Source organism: Xiphophorus hellerii, chromosome 17 (assembly GCF_003331165.1).
Source record: "Xiphophorus hellerii strain 12219 chromosome 17, Xiphophorus_hellerii-4.1, whole genome shotgun sequence".
Lineage (NCBI taxonomy): Eukaryota > Metazoa > Chordata > Actinopteri > Cyprinodontiformes > Poeciliidae > Xiphophorus > Xiphophorus hellerii.
The window spans coordinates 13,431,007-13,448,830 of record NC_045688.1 but is presented as its reverse complement, the minus strand read 5'-3'; the positions used below and the strand labels follow the sequence as shown (position 1 = coordinate 13,448,830).

General features: G+C 38.7%; 1 long non-coding RNA gene across 1 annotated transcript in view; it reads left to right on the top strand.

Annotated features, from left to right (window-relative positions):
* Positions 1–11,497: 11,497 nt before the first annotated feature.
* Positions 11,498–17,824, top strand: part of LOC116737073 (uncharacterized) — a 48,673-nt gene continuing 42,346 nt past the window's right edge. Inside the window, exons 1-2 of the long non-coding RNA XR_004342729.1 lie at positions 11,498–11,603; positions 16,305–16,364. This is a non-coding gene — a long non-coding RNA (uncharacterized LOC116737073). The remainder of the gene's footprint in view (positions 11,604–16,304; positions 16,365–17,824) is intronic.

The following is a 17,824-nucleotide window of genomic DNA, read 5'->3' as shown; positions in this document are numbered from 1 at the left end:
AGGGTTTCACTTGTTGCTAAGCCTACAACTAAATTGCAGATAACATTTTTTATTGCGTTTGAGAAATTTTTGACTCATTCAGCCGGTTTTAATTTCACCACAATGGAGAGTTTTCTGGCATCAATAACGCATTTAAGGTCATACCACATGAATTTGACTAGGCCACTTCAAAATCTTCATGTGGTATTAGTTCTTTTTTTTTTTTGAGCTGTCCAGAGTTGGGCTTGTTGCTGTGCTTTGGATCACTGTTCAGCTGCATAAGCTTAAGCTTGAACTTGAGGTCGTGAAATGGTAGCCAAATTCTCCTTGCAGATAGAACCATAAAGGAGAATTTATGGTTCCATCTGTCACGGCATGTCGTCCAGGTGCTAAAACCGCAAAGCAGCTCCAGAACATCACATGACCACCACCGTGTTTGGCTGCTGGTAGCACATGTCTGCGGTGTGATGAGTGAAATTGTCCTTGGCTTTCAGATAATGTGGTTCTCGACTTTTACTCAGTTTATCTTGGCTTTGAAATTTTGTTTGATGACCTGAAAGATTTAGTTTTTTATAATAATAATAATAAAAAAAAAAGAGGTGAAAACTGAAAAAATCTCTAAGCACCGAGAATAAGAAGTAAGTAAAGCTCAAACATGAAATTGGAAGTACTGAAATAAAACAGAGAGGTCTTTGAACTGTGTCAAAAGTCAGCCTGGTTAAGCGTACTGCAAGATGTTGTTGCCGATAACATTAGTCACGCTGTCATCTTGACGCAGCAGGTTTGCCGCGGCGGCCGTTTCTGTTTAGGTTGTGGTCTAATGGTACGTGATTTTACTACTGAAGGGTGTGGCTGTGCTCAAGCAAACACACTCACTGCATGCCCAGAGCACAAACACAAAGCTTGTAGTTTTTCAAGAGCCACTTATGAGCTTTTGCTGCTCACGCCTTTGCGTTGTTTTTTTTATATTGCATTTTGGGCATCAGCAGCAGCTGAGAGAGATTAAATTCAAAGTGTTCAACAGATGAAAATAATCTTAAATGGTTTTTCATGGAATTTTTATTCAGATTTTCCCTTCTAAGCATATTAGATTGGAAAAAGATAATTTTGGTAGCTGATTCAATTTTTACTATATGGGCCATTCCTTGTTGAAAGTGTTGGGTTGATGATATTTCTTAAATTAACATTTGCAAAGTTTACAACCCTCATCTCCCTCTAGCGGTGTGGCTAATAGGTGTAGAAACTTAACATGGTAGCGTTTGCACATTATGCTAGCTTTAGCACTGTAATTTAGCTAGCCATAGCAAAAAGTTATAAATGTATCCACTGCTTTAGAAATAAGCTAAAATTCAATCATTTCTCAGTACATACTTTTTGCTATGGCTTAGTTAGCCATAGCAAAAGTAATAAATGGTTCCACTGCTTTAAAAATAAGCTAAACTTCAATAATTTCTCAACTTTATTTACACTTTTAATACATTATGTATGCTAGCTTTAGCACTGTAGCTTAGCTAGCCATAGCGAAAAGTTATAAATGTATCCACTGCTTTAGAAATAAGCTAAAATTCAATTATTTCTCAATACATTATATATGCTAGCTTTAGCACTGTAGCTTAGCTAGCCATAGCAAAAAGTTATAAATGGTTTCACTGCTTTAAAAATAAGCTAAACTTCAATAATTTCTCAACTTTATTTACACTTTTAATACATTATGTATGCTAGCTTTAGCACTGTAGCTTAGCTAGACATAGTGAAAAGTTATAAATGTATCCACTGCTTCAAAAATAAGCTGAAATTCAATTATGTCTCAACTTTATTCACACTTTCAATAGGTTATGTGTGCAACTTTTAATCAAAGTCACTGAATAAAACCTTATTATGGACTTTCTGGATGATAATTCTTCCAAATAAATGACAATATTTTGTAGAGTAAGTATGAAAAATAACCTGTCGAAACATCAACTTAGTTTGATTAGTTACTTTTAAAAATGATTATTAAACCTTTATTTAACAAGGTTAAATAAAGACCTCTTTCACAAGGTTGACCTGGGCAAGAAAGGCAACAACACACGTCATTAAAAACAAGACAAGTGGACAGAAATAACAAAAACAGACATTAGAAATATATAAAATGCGAACAGTTTGACAAAATGAAGTAGTTGTGACAATAATAATTTAATAAAACAGTGGCAATTTTGCCAGCAGATTTGAAACACAGCCACTGTTGACAGGATATCCGTTGTTATTGGAGTTTTTTTTAATTAGATAGATGTACTTGTAAGCAAACCTGTCCTGGATTCCTTCGTGTTCCTGTCATAGACATCTGTCAGCTTGCTTCTACCTGATGAATAGGAGTTGATAGGAAATCATCCAGTTTGAACCCTGACAGGTGTGCTGGTGAGTAAATGGGTTTGTACACCGTGGGGTGAAGTGCAGCGTGTGAGGCTGTTGCGTGACTCACAGTAGGCTTAAGCTCCTTGCATATCCTGTTTTTGTCAGGTTGCATACCAGAGGGAAAAACATTTACAGTAATCCACATAAATCAGGTTGTGCAGGTTGTGAGTAACTCTGAAACCTGTGGCACTTTGCTCAGTCTTACTCCATCACTTACAGTTCACCTTGGTCAGTTAAATAATTTATCCCCTCATTTTTTGATTAGTAGTAAAATTCCATCCCAAAAACAAAAGATAAAACTTTTTTATTTTTTATTTTATCATGCCCCCAGTGTGATGCTAAAAATAAATATTCCCTCTCTGACAAAAAAAAGTTACTGGAACTATTATGAAGTTCATCACCCTTTACAAAAACATCAGTTCTATCTGAAGGAAAGTATTAACAAAACAGGACACTCATGATACCACCACCACTGTGTTCCAATATGGGTTTGTTGTATTTTACTTTTTTCTGTGCTACACATACCAACGTCTGAGTTTGTGACTCAAAAGCTTAAACCTGGTTTCATAAGACTGCACCACATTCTCCCATGAGGTCTTAGCCAGGTCTGCATGTTTTCTCTGGAAGAAATGAATTCTGTCTTTCAGAATTCAAAGTCCAAACATATGGAGAATACTGGAGATTGCTTTACATGTGGGACACAGGCGGTTCTTGTTGGAAATCCCTGCAGCCCTTCAGTGTTGTTTTCTGGCTCTTGAAAGCCACCCATATAGTCTTTCCATCCATTTTGGAGAAATGTCCCATTTTTGCCAATTTCTCTCTTGTCCAAATTCTGTCTGCAATCATTGCCATCAGCCTTCAGTGTGTTGTTGCTCTGTTCATTTGTAACCTCTCTCCGAACTATTGCTTTAACCAAAGGACGCTATTGTGCAACCCTTGTCATTGTTTAAAGGAACATTCTGTGTTTCTGGAGCTTTGAAAACATCCATCACGGATGCTATGCTGGTTCACACCCAGAAACCAACTTCCACTGTGATCCAGCACAATTTTATCGATTTAATTGACCTCCTTGATATGTTGTTTCTCCAAGAACAAGTCTAGGTTGTCTTTTCAAGGCCAGACGTATACAATATGTTGTTTATTTGCTTAACACGTTGTTTCATACAGTACAGACCAAAAGTTTGGACACACCTTTTAATTCAATGAGTTTCCTTTATTTTCATGACTATTGACATTGTAGATTCACACTGAAGGCATCAAAACTATGAATAACACATGTGGAAATATGCACTAAACAAAAAAGTGTAAAACAACTGAAAATACCCCTTATATTCTAGTTTCTTCAAAGTAGCAACCTTTTGCTGTGATTACTGCTTTGCACACACTCTGCATTTTCTTGATGAGCTTCAAGAGGTAGTCACCTGAAATGGTTTTCACTTCATAGGTGTGCCCTGTCAGGTTAATAAGTGGGATTTCTTGCCTTATAAATAGTCATGAAAATAAAGAAAACCCATTGAATTAGAAAGGTGTGTCCAAACTTTTGGTCTGTACTGTATGTCTTTATGTGGCCTGGCAAATTTATTTTCTACGTAACTACACCACGGCCCAGTTTTCTTTCACATATGTACCTGCAGCTGTAAAGCAGAAACAGTGAGCACATGTTAAACCAGCTGCTTCATCAGCGACAGCTTTTCTGTTTATTCATTCCTCAATATCTTTGACACAAACCACATTCTGCATATCAATTGCCTGAAGGAAAGGTGAAACAGGTTCTGGACTGACTGTGCCTGCAGGTGTAGGCTTTTCAGACCTAAAGATGTTTGAAACAGAGACACAACCATGCACGCATCCTCATATTTAAGTCTTCCAGGTCCTGACATAGCAAAGCATCCCCAGACCTCCACACTGCCACCACCGTGTTTGTTGGTATGTTGTTCTTAAACCCAGTGTTCATTTCGTGTCACATTTGGCCCTTACTGAGTGATTGTCAGGTTATTTTGTTGATCTGCATTAATCGTTTTTTGACTTCAGTTATGAATTCCCATTTGGACTATTTCTGAACTTTGACTGGGCCAATATAACTCAAAAATATGCTTCAGACTAAAGCACAAGTGTCAAACAAAAGGCCTGTGGACCAAATATGGCCTGTCATAGCTTTTTACATGGTACTCTAGATTCTAGACTAAACACTTGAGTGTGCTTAAATATTATGTTATCAATCAAATCAATGCAGCTTTTATCTGTTTACTGCCAAATTATATCAATCGGTCCCTTGAGTTTCTTGAAAATTATTGTGAAAATTCATGCAGAATCAACAAATCCCAGCACTTTTTTGCACTAATACATAATTGGGAATTAATAACTGATTTTTCTTAATACTTATCAAAAACTCTCTTACTTGTACTACAGAGCTGCCTCAGCCTTAATTGATGTCAGGTTATGGGCCATGATCTATACAGTGAGTAATAAAAAGTCATAAATAAATATCGCAAATATTTCCAAATTAGTACCAAAAACACTTTTATTTTTATTGGAAAAATCACAAAAAGAATCACAAAATCCCAGAGGGACTGAAAAGATGTTCAGTAATATCATTTAATTTTAAGAGTTTATTGATATTTTAACAGTTTGTGAACAAGTTTTATCAATACATTCTGGCCCTTTAAGAGCATTCAGGATTTTGATTTGGCCCAAAACAAAAATGACTTTGACACCCTTTGGTCTAAAGTGTCCATTTTGTTGTATCTCACGCTGTATTTTTAGAGTTTCACTTCCTGGAAGGTGAAGTTCCTCTCCAGTCTCAAGTCGTCTTCAACTTCCAACCGTTTTTTCTTTTTCCTCGATCACTCTTCTTCGAGCTCCATTAATCTGTCCGTCATCAACTCTGACCAGCTGAATAAAAGCACGCTGAACTCATCTGCTGAGTTCACAGCTAATTACGGTTGCGCAGACTAATTCATAGGTGAATTGTCTTTTCCATCTAGCCGACTTCTGAAGTTACTGAATTTTTCTGCGAGTACACAAACAGACATAGTAAAGGGCGTCAGCTTGACTCTTCCTGGGTTTGTGATAAAGAGTCCCCCCTCCCCCATAGGCATGATGTGCATGAGAGCAGACCACTGCGATAAACCAACCTTGATAAGATTACTCCCTGACACTCTTCCTATCTGTCCTCCTTCTCTCCTCTGCACTTTACTGTGTGTCTGCCTCCCTCTCTCCCACTCCCCATTATTGCCCCCTGGCCACTGTAACTCCCCTCTCTCACCATCACCCCCCCCCCCCCCTCCCCCCACACACACACAGCCTTCATTCCTGAACATCCCCTGCACTCCTTACCTGCCACGAAGGGCATCCTAGCTCATCATACTTCAATGTATCTATTTCCTATCTTTCAGCTCCAACTTACCCGCCACACCCCCTTTAACCCCCCCACTCCCAGTCTGGTTCACGCAGGGTTAAAACGTCTTCATGAACCCGCCGACCCCGCGTGGGGAACAGACAAAACAAAGATTTCCTGTGTAAAATTACAGTTTGTTAGTGTATGTTAACAAACTGTGGCCAAAGTAATGACAGGAGAAGATTAGGCACTCATTTTAAGAGAGATATATGGACGTTGAGAAAAATTTAACAGATGCTTCCCATAATTTTCGCGTCGAGTCGCAAAAAAAAAAAAGAAGTCATTTGTTTTTCTCTGCAACTGTTGGCAGATAATGAACGTGCTTTCCCCTGAGATTAAACGTGGATGTGCACTTATCTCTTAGTTCGAAGTGAGGGAAGTTACGAAAGTTGAATTCACCTTAACCTTTGGTGTTTAGCAATGGCTAAACATTGCTAAACACCAATTCCAATGTGCATTGATCACATTCGAATTGTGATAATGCAACCACAATTCAAGTACATACTCAGTTATGGAACAATCCTGAATGTTACAATGGTTAGTGTGGTTAATGTCACTTTTGATAACATGTTGTGGCCTCTTGCTAGACTACTTCTGTTTTTTTTTGTGCTTTTTATTGTCAAATGGAAATGTTTCAGATCAAATCTTAATTTCAGATAAAGATAATCTAAGTAAATACAAATAAACAGATTTCTAATTCTTATTTTATTATTAAGGCAAAAAAAGGGCTACCTTTTAATCATTAATTAAGTGTGATTAACAACCATTTTAGATTCAATGTGACTAGCTAAATTTGTAAAATTAAGAAGCCATCTAAATAAGACCTGTCTGACAACTTGAAGTGCGGTAGGCTATAGATCTCAAAATTTCAAAAACAAGTGAGAAACAAAGTTATCGACAGTTCACAAAGCCATTTTTTAAGGCTTTTGGGCTTCATCAAACACAAGGGAGAAGGCAAGTTTATGTATAGTAGATAGTACCATTCATATATAAGGAAGTCCAAAGCGCTATAGAGGAACTATTATCCATAAATGAAGAAAAAAATTAACAGTGGTGACTTCTCCCAGAAGAGGCCGACCTACTAAAATTACTTGAAGAGCGCAATGACGGCCATAACAGCATCTAACAACCCGAGGTGTGAAACTCTGCAGCTCCTCCAGAGCTACTATGGAGGATATTTTAGTAGTTATGAAGCTGTGCTTTAGTCCCTTCATTTTGATATTCTTAACCAGGGTAGAGAAAATATCTATGTTTCTATTATAAATGTGCACAAAACTTTGTCGATGCTCCGCTAATGTTGGAAAAAAAAAAAAAAAACACAATTTCCCAATTGGGGTGTTTATATTAAATTAAAAAATGCAATTAAGATCACGCGTGAATAAGTTTCCTCACACAATAAGTCATTAAAAAACATGTGGCGCCGTCCTCCTCCTACCACTTCCTGTCTTCTTCTTAGTCTTTTCTGCCAGTAGCAACATCCGATTGTTGATGCGAGGAAAGTGTTTCCGCTGAGCTAATTTATTTCCGTAATTCCAATTTGAGCAATTTTATGGTCAATGAGAATGCAACTAGTTTCTTGGGCTAGTCGGCAGCAGACATGACGGCCTGAACAGTTTATTGTGAGATGTTCAAAGCGTAAGCTATCGTTTCAGAACCTGGCCCTGCTTTAAACTTCTCCAGAACTTTCTCCCTGACCCATCTCCTGGTCTTCCTGAGGCTGTTTATTCACTAATGTTTTCTAAAAAAAAAAAAAAAAGGTCAGAGTCCTTCGGAGAACAGCTGGATTTATACTGAGATTAAATTACACACAGATGGACTATTTACTAGATTTCGTTTGGCTGAACACAAACGCACGGCACACTTTATTTCCAAAAGGTTTGGAGAACCACGTGTCGTTTTTCCTTCCCCTTCCCAATTATACCCGACTTTGTGCTGGGCTTGCACATAAAATCTTGAAGACTTAACTGTAGAGAGACAAAAAGGGAAAAGGGACAACAGACAATGGCTTCTCTTTTTTTTTAATAGTCAATATAAACGTCGTTTGCACTGCAGAGAGGTTTAGATGTGGTCAGAGGTCCGACTGAAAGACAAAAACTGCAAGCAGCCGTAAAGCGGAGAAACTCCTCGAGAGGCCGAGTTGATCTTTGCTCAGCATGATTCTGACTTTATGAGGAGAAACCCACAGGAGCCCATTCGTTCCTCAGACTTGACCTGATCACTCAGCTTCGCCAGAGCTTCTAAAATAGGCGCGACCTCCAGTGCAGTTTTAAGTGTCCCTGACTCAGGATCAAGTCGGCCGACAAATTTACCCTCCATTAATGAAGATAATAATACCCTTTCGGGGCTATTTTCATCCAGCGGCGGTTGCCATCAGATACATTTTTAGCCTGTTTAAATGATTTGTGCTTTTTTCCAGCTCCTAGTCTTTGAGGGGAAATAGATGCTGACAGAGAAGCCTCAGACCGCAGCATGGCGCTACGTCAGGCCTATTAAAACACCAGAAGTTCACTAAATATAGGGAGCACTCCTCAGGTCACATGCTAGGCCCCTTCCCCACTCCCTCTCTTTCTTAGTGGAAGTGTGTGAGTGTGTGTGTGTTATCCGGGGCTTTTTTTTTTTCTTACTTCGTGAGAGCTAAATACCGTCATACGGTGATGATACTTGATTAACATTTAGAAGACAGACCATTCCTCATTTGATTCCCAACTATCTATTTTGTGGTCAATGTCGAGCCATGTCTAGTCTTGAATCATTGCGATGCTATGTGTGTGTTTTAAAAGGGGGAGCAGAAAAACGTCTCCTTACAGTATGTCTGTGGAACTTGGGTACAGTTGGAAAACAATTTAAGTTGCAGATTCGACCAGTGAGAGTGGATTATGTGGTAATAATAAGAAAATGAAATTTCACAAAGAAATCACAGAATGTGATTTTTTTTAAACACGTCTACAGCACCATGCAAAAGTTTTTGCCCTTAGCTTATTTCTCTTGTTAATTTTCCTTAGTTTTTCAAAATGTTGCATATCGTCAAACTAATTTTGACGACAGGTAAAGAGAACCTAAGTTTAAAAAAAAAAAAGTTTCTTCATCTGAATTCACTTTCTAAGGGAAAAAGCTATCCAAGCCAAGCTAGCCCCTATGTAAAACTATAACTGTTGAGAAACAAAGTTGTTGATATTTATGTTACAAATCCATATAAAACACTTAGGGACTCCATCGAACCACAGTGGAAATTGTTTGTTTGTTCACTTTATTAAAGCAAACAAGTAACGCCAACTGTGAGTAGCTCAAAAAACGTAAAATGAAGATTTTCGAGTGGTCCAGTCAAAGCACGATCCTAAATCTGACTCAGCTGCATGACATTAAGCACTTAATTTATTTTCGAAAGCCTTAAATCAAACAATTCTGCAGGGACAAGCGGGCCAAAATTCCTCCAAAGCAATGCGGCCGTTGAGGAAGGTGGACGGTTATTATTAATAAGCACTTAAAATAGAAATAGGCAGGTTTGGATAACATTTTCCATCGATAAATGAAATCATGATTTGAGAACTGAATTTCAGGATTTCCTTCTTGCATTTATGGTTGACGAAAAACAAAAGAAATAAAAAAAAAAATCATTAAAATATGTTTTCATGGCAGTAAAATGTACACATAAATGTTTCCAGACTAACTTTAAATGGCCGATGAATAACGTGAAACATTTTTTTGTGTCTGTTTCAAGACACACGTGTCCCTAGTGAAACCTGTAGCCGTTCTGAACTGGTATCACCTGCTAGTCTTCCTCTATCAGCTTAGCTGTAAGGAACGTACGTTTCTTTTGTTCTGCTCACTTCCTCTTGTTAAACTTGCCCGTCCTTACTTACCGTAGGTCCAAACAAATTTCCACATACTGTTGAAGTTCGCTTGTAGGGTTATCAGTTATATGCCACGAGGCATGTGGAAACTATAAGCAGTTGAACAAGTTGTACGTCTTCTGTAGTTGCCTTACAACTTGGTGGTAAGGCAACATAAAATGAGTCATGTCGAAGGAAACTGTTCAGTTTTGGAAAACAAAACTGAACAAGAGGACTTCAATAAAAGCTTGCGATATTTGAAAGAGGTAGGTAAAGGGACTGACCCTTCACCGCGTATGGACAGGCGTCCCTGTTGGAAGTGTGACAGAACGTACATGGAAACATAGATTTATGATTCATTTTCTGTGTTTGAAGGGTGTGGCGGCTGTTTTTCATACACCACACTCTCCATGGGTCACATATAGACTGACTGTAGTCACCATCACGCAAGACACCAGCACCTAAACGGTACCATTAACCAGGTCCAAACTGACTTCTACAAATTACTGGATGCTGGGCCTTGGATCGACCTGAGACGTCTCAATGTAAAGACAGCCACGATAGTATCAGCTGTTCTCAGACAAAACCGTAGTCAGCATTGGGCCTTGGCTTTTCATTATGCAGGTCTGTCTTGTTGCGCCAGATAGGGCGGTGAGAAGAAATTCAACTTAATTCAACTGGGGATGCATTTTTGAGCAAGGTTTGGTTCTGGTTTATTTTAATAAGGAACTTGAGCTTGAATGCTTGAAATTATGACGTTACTCTCAAAAGGGTTGAACAGAGTACTTACAGTGTCATTTTACAGGATAATTTTACGCTAAAGTTGCTTTTTATAACAAGTGTTTGAGATCAATCCAAGGGCAAAACAAATATCCAAATCAACCAGGCTGTACGGGGAAAAAAGTATTTACCTACTTGTACCAAATTTTGGCAACGACTTCCGTCTAGAGTTTGCAGTAATTGACAAACACTTAGATAATTAATTCAGCCCTGTTTGGGAGTTCCCCAATGTTCGATTTCTATTTGTGCTGAAGGGTTTAAGTCCACGAACTGATAGGTGAACTTTCAGGCACACAGTCTCACCACCAACAGCCTCTTTGTCTGTCAAACCAGCAGCCATAAATGACTAACCTGTCTTTCGTCTGATTCATCTAAATCGAAAGCCACGATCGCCACAAGACAAAAATCGAACATTTATTTCAAATCTGACAGGTATTTTCTGCATGAAATCTGATTTATTTATTTATTTATTTTTGTTGTGGACTCAGCCAAAAAAATATAAATGCAAAGAAGCCAAATATCATATATGGGCTTGATACGATCCAGACTGCTGAGTCCTTTATGGTTACATATAAAAGTAAACAGGCATACTGTCATCACAGAGGCCATTATATTCTAAAAGGCAGCCAGTTAAAAATGTGCTGATAGTAGCAGGGCAGCAGCCGAGAGCCTGGAGCCGGTGCCAGGGCTCAATGTGTTTGCGAGGGAAGAATGAACTCACAGCCGAGGTCACAGGAAAGTACTGCACACGTGCAGATGTTTGTTGGATGGCACGACGCAACTCCCTCGTTTTATGTCCGTTTACTACATCTGTCATCATGCAGATGGTTGAAACCGGTAACTCGCACCGTATGCGCTACAGTCGAGAGTGACCTCATGACTGATCGGCAGCAAATCAGCAAAGAAGAAGAAGAAGGGGGAAAAAAAGGATCTCCTGTTATGATTTTAAGGTCAGGGCAATAGTTAGTAATGGTATGCAAGAAGGATTTCACTCTGACACAAACAGGCTTATTTACGCAGGCATGTTTGGGATGTGGCGTGTCAACACGCTTATGTACTCAATCACTCATGAGGCTTTATGAAAGCCCGCACACAGACCCACACACACCTAGAGTGTGCAGCAGCCTCTCCCATGAGGGAGAGTTCACGCTTCGCAGCGGGTTGTGCCGTCCGGGTGGCCCGCGCTACGCAGGCATGCGAGAAAGGAGAAATTTTGTGAAACGGTATGTGGACTTTAGCTTCCCACTGCTGCATTTCCTGCGGTGTGAGGGCTCAAATTAGGTTTGGAAGTGTTGCAAGTGGATGTTTCTCCCTCTGGTTTTCAGCACTTGGGTAGCAAAATACATCAACATGGTGTAATTTGTGTTAACGCCAAGCTACAAAGCAAAAGCTGGAGAGGTTAGGAGCGTGTTTCTGCCTTGTTTCTTCCTGATTAAAGTCATGAGTGTTTGTCCTCGTACACTTTTGTTCTAATCTTTTGCGGTTATTTGCTGGCATAAACATCACTTGTTTTGCTCCTACTCAGTCTCAGTGTACAACCTTTTAACTCTTTGGTAGAGTCATGAGTCAATTTGCGCGACAGTGGGAGGAGGTGCTGCACCACATAATGTCAAAGATCACCATCCCTGTTCACAAACCTCTTTTTATTTATTCCAGTTTACAGCTGTCAATGTAAAACAGCTTGAACTGATGTAATTTTCATATATTTGAAACACTTTTAACAGAAGTTTTAACCAAAGGTATCGACACATGACGGTTCAAGTTAGCATGACAAATGAAGCTAGCACAGTTATTTTGGTCAAAAATAGCTAGATATACTCTGCTTGGTGAAATTTTCAGCTAAAACATAAGACTGTGGTAAGTTTAGCTTCCACTGAGGGACCAAATATGGAGTTTGGAGATAATAATTGAGCTGCTAGTGATAATCTTTGATGGGAATTGTCCATTTCTTGAAGGACGCTCAAATGTTGCATTCAAAGACCACGATGCATCGTGTTTTGTGGAGTTGTAGAATTGAACGCAGGAAGGCGGTGGGCATAATCAAAGGAAAAGAAGTTTTAATAAAAATAAAAAAAAAACAGGAGAGCAGTAGAGAACAATAGAAAGAATTAATTCCATTTATTCTGGTTTAACATTATGAAGAATTAGTAAACTGGAGTAAGCACAGAAGCTTTGCAGCAAAGGATAAGTGGCTGTTGACAATGGATTAACTAAAAGTTAAAATCACTGTTAAACATGTTTAAAAAAAATTATGCACATTACTACATACTAAAAATACAGAAAATAGGCAGAAGCCCAAATTACCTCTTAAACATTTGACTCAGAATATAAAAAAAACCCCTATAAACTCTAAACTTTAATTGTACGATTCTATATTGTCCCCACGTATTTTAATTTAATAAAATTTTACTTTACACCTCAAGATACGTCTTCTTAAAAAAAAAAAAATTCCTCTCTGAAAACACGTTTAAAAGTATTTATATATTTTTAAGCAGAGTTGCACAAGTCAAGCCCCCAAAAGCGAGTATCCTGTAACTTTTAGATGCGTCCCTGCTCCAGCACACCTGAATCAAATGAACCGCTCGTTAGCAGGAGGGGAACTTTGCATTGGAGCAGTGAGGCCAAAGTTGCAGCACGGGGGGCTGAACTTGTGCACCCCTTATTTTTTAAAGAGTTTTTTTTAAAGAGTCTTTATCAGAGGAATTGAGTGAGGACTGGTTGAAAACTGTGAGCTAAATATCAGGACCGTAACCGACCGGAGCCAGGAACGGGTGAGTGAAAATATTAGGGCTGTAACTATTCCTCCAATGATTCGAGCTCCTTGATTATTAAAATTCAAAGAGGGCAATTTATCTGCGTCGTAGCTTCGTAAAGTTATGGTGTGTTATTTTATCCGCCGTGTTCCGGCCGGACCATTTTGTGTGTTGGGCCGCGCGCTCACTTCCGCTATGAGTTGTTGCTAAGTGCTAGCAGCATAACAGCAAAGTCTCCGGGTTTTTTGTCGTTTTTTGGGGGAGGACTAATAAGCATTTTGAAATCGACTGACGCGATGCTTTTGGAGTACGACAGCTTTCCTCCTCCCGGGACTGCTTGGTGACCGTTTCGCAGCGAATGGTGGGAAGTAGAGAGTAAGAAAGGGAGATTTACCGATTACTCGAATAATCGTAAAAATAATCGATAGAGTACTTGATTGCTAAAATATTATTTTACAACAGCACTAGTACTGCAGCTGTGAGAGGAGAAGAAAGCTAAGGTACAGAGAAAGAAATGACTGCTGACACTAACAAGGAAAGCAAGCCAGTGAATAAAGGCAGGAATAAGCAAGCCCACAACAAAGACTGTAGATAAAAGTGAACTCCTACAGATCACGACCGCAGGTGGGTCACGGAAAAAATTTGACTCAGAAAAACAGTCTCCTCTTATGGCCACCATTTTATGTTTAACACAAATTTACAACTACATTTTTCTTTTTTCTTGATTCCATCTGAAAATATGTCAAATTTGAGCATAAAATCCCAATTTTTGCAAGTCATGCTTTTTATATAATACAGCATCAATGTGGAAGCAGGTCAAAGTATCCGAGGGTAATTTCAGTTCCCCTGTTGTCTGCATTTTGCTGTGTAGGGTTAATTAAGAAGTCCTGAAGTCTGAGCAAGCAGCTTAGTACAGGATCTCAAAGAAAACATTGAAAGAGTCACAAACATGCACTCTCTCCTTTGCTTTTTTTTTTTTTTTAACTCACTTCTGCTTGAACCATATGGGGGCATGTTCACTGCGATATTAAGAAGAAGTGGGTTTTGGTTGGCCAAAGGTTTCACCCTCAAACGTCAGATATTTACTTACCGAGTACTTTTTGTGAACCCAAATCCCAACGGGCCTTATGCCTCTCTCCTGCAGAGAGCTACTGTAGTCCAAGAAGGCTCTTAAAAACACCAGAGAACCACATGGCTGTGCTGAGCAACATGATCCCTCATCACAATAAACATGGAAACCGTAGCTACTGTTGACAGCTATTGTTCCGCTTTCATACATACTCAATATGTGCATTTCTCAACAGCTGAAAACAATCACGTTGCACAAGTCTTCGGATTTAAATCTTTGTCGAGTTGTCCTCAACGGTCTGCAGAAAACTGTATGCTAAAGTGTTTACGTCTTAGTATGATTTTTATGGCAGATAAACCCAAAATAGTACATATTTTTGAGAAGGAAAAAATGTTTCTCAAAGTGTGCCATGCATTTGTTTTCACCCCTTTTACCCTGACACCCCCGAATAAAATCCTTCAACACGACAGGATGTGGAAAGAGACGTAAAGTACATAATGCTCGGGCCTGTGATTGAAACCCACTAAGAGAATGTAATCCTGCTGTTTAGTCATACTGCAGAGAGACAGAAAGGATTTCATAATAAGCTCCGAGTCTGGAGCGGGACTTTGCAGTCTGACTTGAGAGAGGGTGAAGAGGAAGGGGGAAGGAAAAGAGGAGGAAATAAGTGACATTACACCTAATGCTGCAGTTATTTCCTGCATTTTCGTCACTGTTTCAGTAAAGCAGTGGCTTTACTGAGACAACAAAATAATCGGCGCTGATACATGCGTTTTTGTGTACACAAACATGCAGTTTGACTGTTCTCCTGACATTGTGACCCAGACGTGACAGATCACTAGGTGTTTATGGAGTTGTTGTACGGCTGGAAGGGGAATATTTATGCCAGTGGGACGTTTTTTTTTCCCGGGAGCCTCTGACAGATTTCCTTGTTGTATTTTCTGATTATTTATCCATTGTCCCGTCACATTTGACCATCCTTTCCTGTCCCAGTAGCGTGATGCTGCCTCCGTTATGTCTCGTTGTAGGAGTCAGTCATGTTTATTTCATTAATGTCGTCCTAGACCAAGCCTTTCTCCAACACTACAGCTAGCTCCACAGGCTTATGATATTTTTATGCTACCAAACTTTGTTGCCTTACCTTGAATAATGTGATTTTTGCTTTTTGGGTTAGTGTGTAATGTTTTGACAAGTAAAATTGCAGATTACTTCCAATGTCCTGGTGGAGAGAAGCTAAAGCTAGCGCTCAGACGTTCCAGATCAAGGGTGTCAAACTCATTTTCATTTTGGGCCAGATCAAAAATCTGAATGCTCTTAAAGGGCCAGTTGTGCCAGAATGTATTGATAAAACCATTAAACTCTTAAAATATCAGTAAATGGCTGTTTGTTTCAGCATTCAGTAAGTGTTTCTTAAAATTAAATAATAATGAATGTCTTTTCACACTGATCAGTCCATGCAGGATTTTGTGATCACTTTTGTGGTTTTTTGCAATCAAAATCACAGATTTCGTGGCGCTAATTTAGAAATATTTGTAAGGAATTTATCCAACATTTTGCCTTAATACATGGCGTTAATGCGTGACGTTTTATTCATCGCTGTATCGATCAGACTATAACTTGACAAAAAGTAAGGCTGAGGCAGCAGTCATTCAGACCCAGTGTTTTTGGCCAATTTCGAGAAAAATTTGAAGTAAAAACCTGAAAAATAAAAATGGGGATCTGTTGATTTTGTGAAAAAATATAAGGAGCATTATTTTTACTTTTTCAGGACATCCTAATTTTTATTCTCGGTTTTTATCATCGACAGACCTGCTTTCACAGAAGCAGTCTGATCGACTCCTTATCCTCTGTGTTCTCGTCGAGTTGGGCTCGTCTCCCGTTTCTTTTCACTTCTGCGGCGCGCATGACTTCTGTTCGTCATGCAACGCCCGAGTCTTAAACACATGATTAATCTAAATCCATTTTAGGACTTTCTTAATGCTGGTTGCAGCACAACGTCTGGCTAGATCATAGGTCTATGAGTAACAATTATTAGAGGTTATCACAGGCTCTTGGAGGATTCTGTTCTTGTTTAGTGAACAAAATTTTCTTTTGTCTTTTAGAAAACACCCCTTGCCTGCTGAGTGAAACTGACCTGCATGAAATCAACCTGTCGTTGCAAAGTAAGTCCAATAAGACCCGTTTGTCTACAACTTAACCTTTTGGATCAGATTCAGAAAACCTTACCGGTTTAAATAGCGATCTGGCAGGAAATATGTCTACAAAGAGCATTATCAGGCCAATAAAACCAACAAGGACAAGTTGTCCTTTATTTATCTAAATCAGGATCACATTAGCCTGGAGCTGCAGCAGGAGCGAAACAAGAAGGAAGAAAATGACAAAAATGTGAATGATCAAATATGGTATAGTCAGTGTTTTCACATTAATCATAGAGGAAGAATGCTGGAGTCACAGGTAGACACCTGCAGATGGGAGTTTGTTTGTTTTGTTGTCATGGTGACAGTGGAAACCAGGCTCAAGGCTAGCTCCTTATTAAGTTGGCAAAATGCTATTTCCTTTAAATATTTAAATTTTAATATTAGGCCAAGCATCAAACTCTTTCCCCTGGTGTCTCCAAAAGCACCGATATGAAGTAAATTGGAAATGATCTCAGTGTTTTCCCATCCGGCTCATCCGTCTGCATAATTTCTTCAGTGGGAGAATTAGGGGAATGTTTAGAAAGACTCGTGTCATCTTTAACTCCTGAGGGAATAGTTTGAGTTTTGAGACTGAGGTTGGGTGGAGTGACTTTGGGTTTTCTGATCTACTGTTTAATTTAAGAGCAAATTGCCAAACAAGTAACGCTCAAAGCTTTCTTTATAGTACAAAAATGCACACCTGAGTTCACTATGTGGTGCTTTTATTTCACAAAGATGATGGGGTGCCACTTTATTTGAAGCGGCGTGCAAAAGACTGACATGACACTGTCATAAACATGACATAACACCTGTTATGAACATGAAGGAGTCTTCATGAATGTGTATGACTGTTGTCATGAAGTGTCATTCGGTAAATAATGACACTTTTAATGCAAAGTTGACCCTTTTAATTGACTTTTTATTGAAATTTTCATAGAACTTTGCATTAAAAGTGCCATTATTTACCGAGTTACACTTCATGACGACAGTTGTAAACATTCATTCATAAAGACTCCTTCGTGTTCATGACCGTGGTGTCATGTTTATAACACTGTAATGTCAGTTTTCAAATAAAGTGTTACTACTTTGGAGGTAAAAACACATTTTTTTAAATTTATTTTTTTATTTTTGCTTACAATGACTGGTTTTTTTTGTGGCATAGTGTATCAAAACATTTTTTTTTACCGATAGTATAGCTGTTTTTTAATAATAGTTATCATTATTTAAAAAATAACCTGTTTTCTGTTGCTTGTTTGCATGTCTAGTAATTGGAGAATTATTTCCCCTCCTTGTTTTGTGGACATTGTAAGCAAAATTGGCCAAACTCAAGTTGGTGTTTGACTCATAGTAGCAAATCTAAACTACCGAAAATAATCATACCTGATCTGGATTTAAAAATTATTTTCTGTGAACAAAATACAGTTTGGGATATATAAATCTATTTA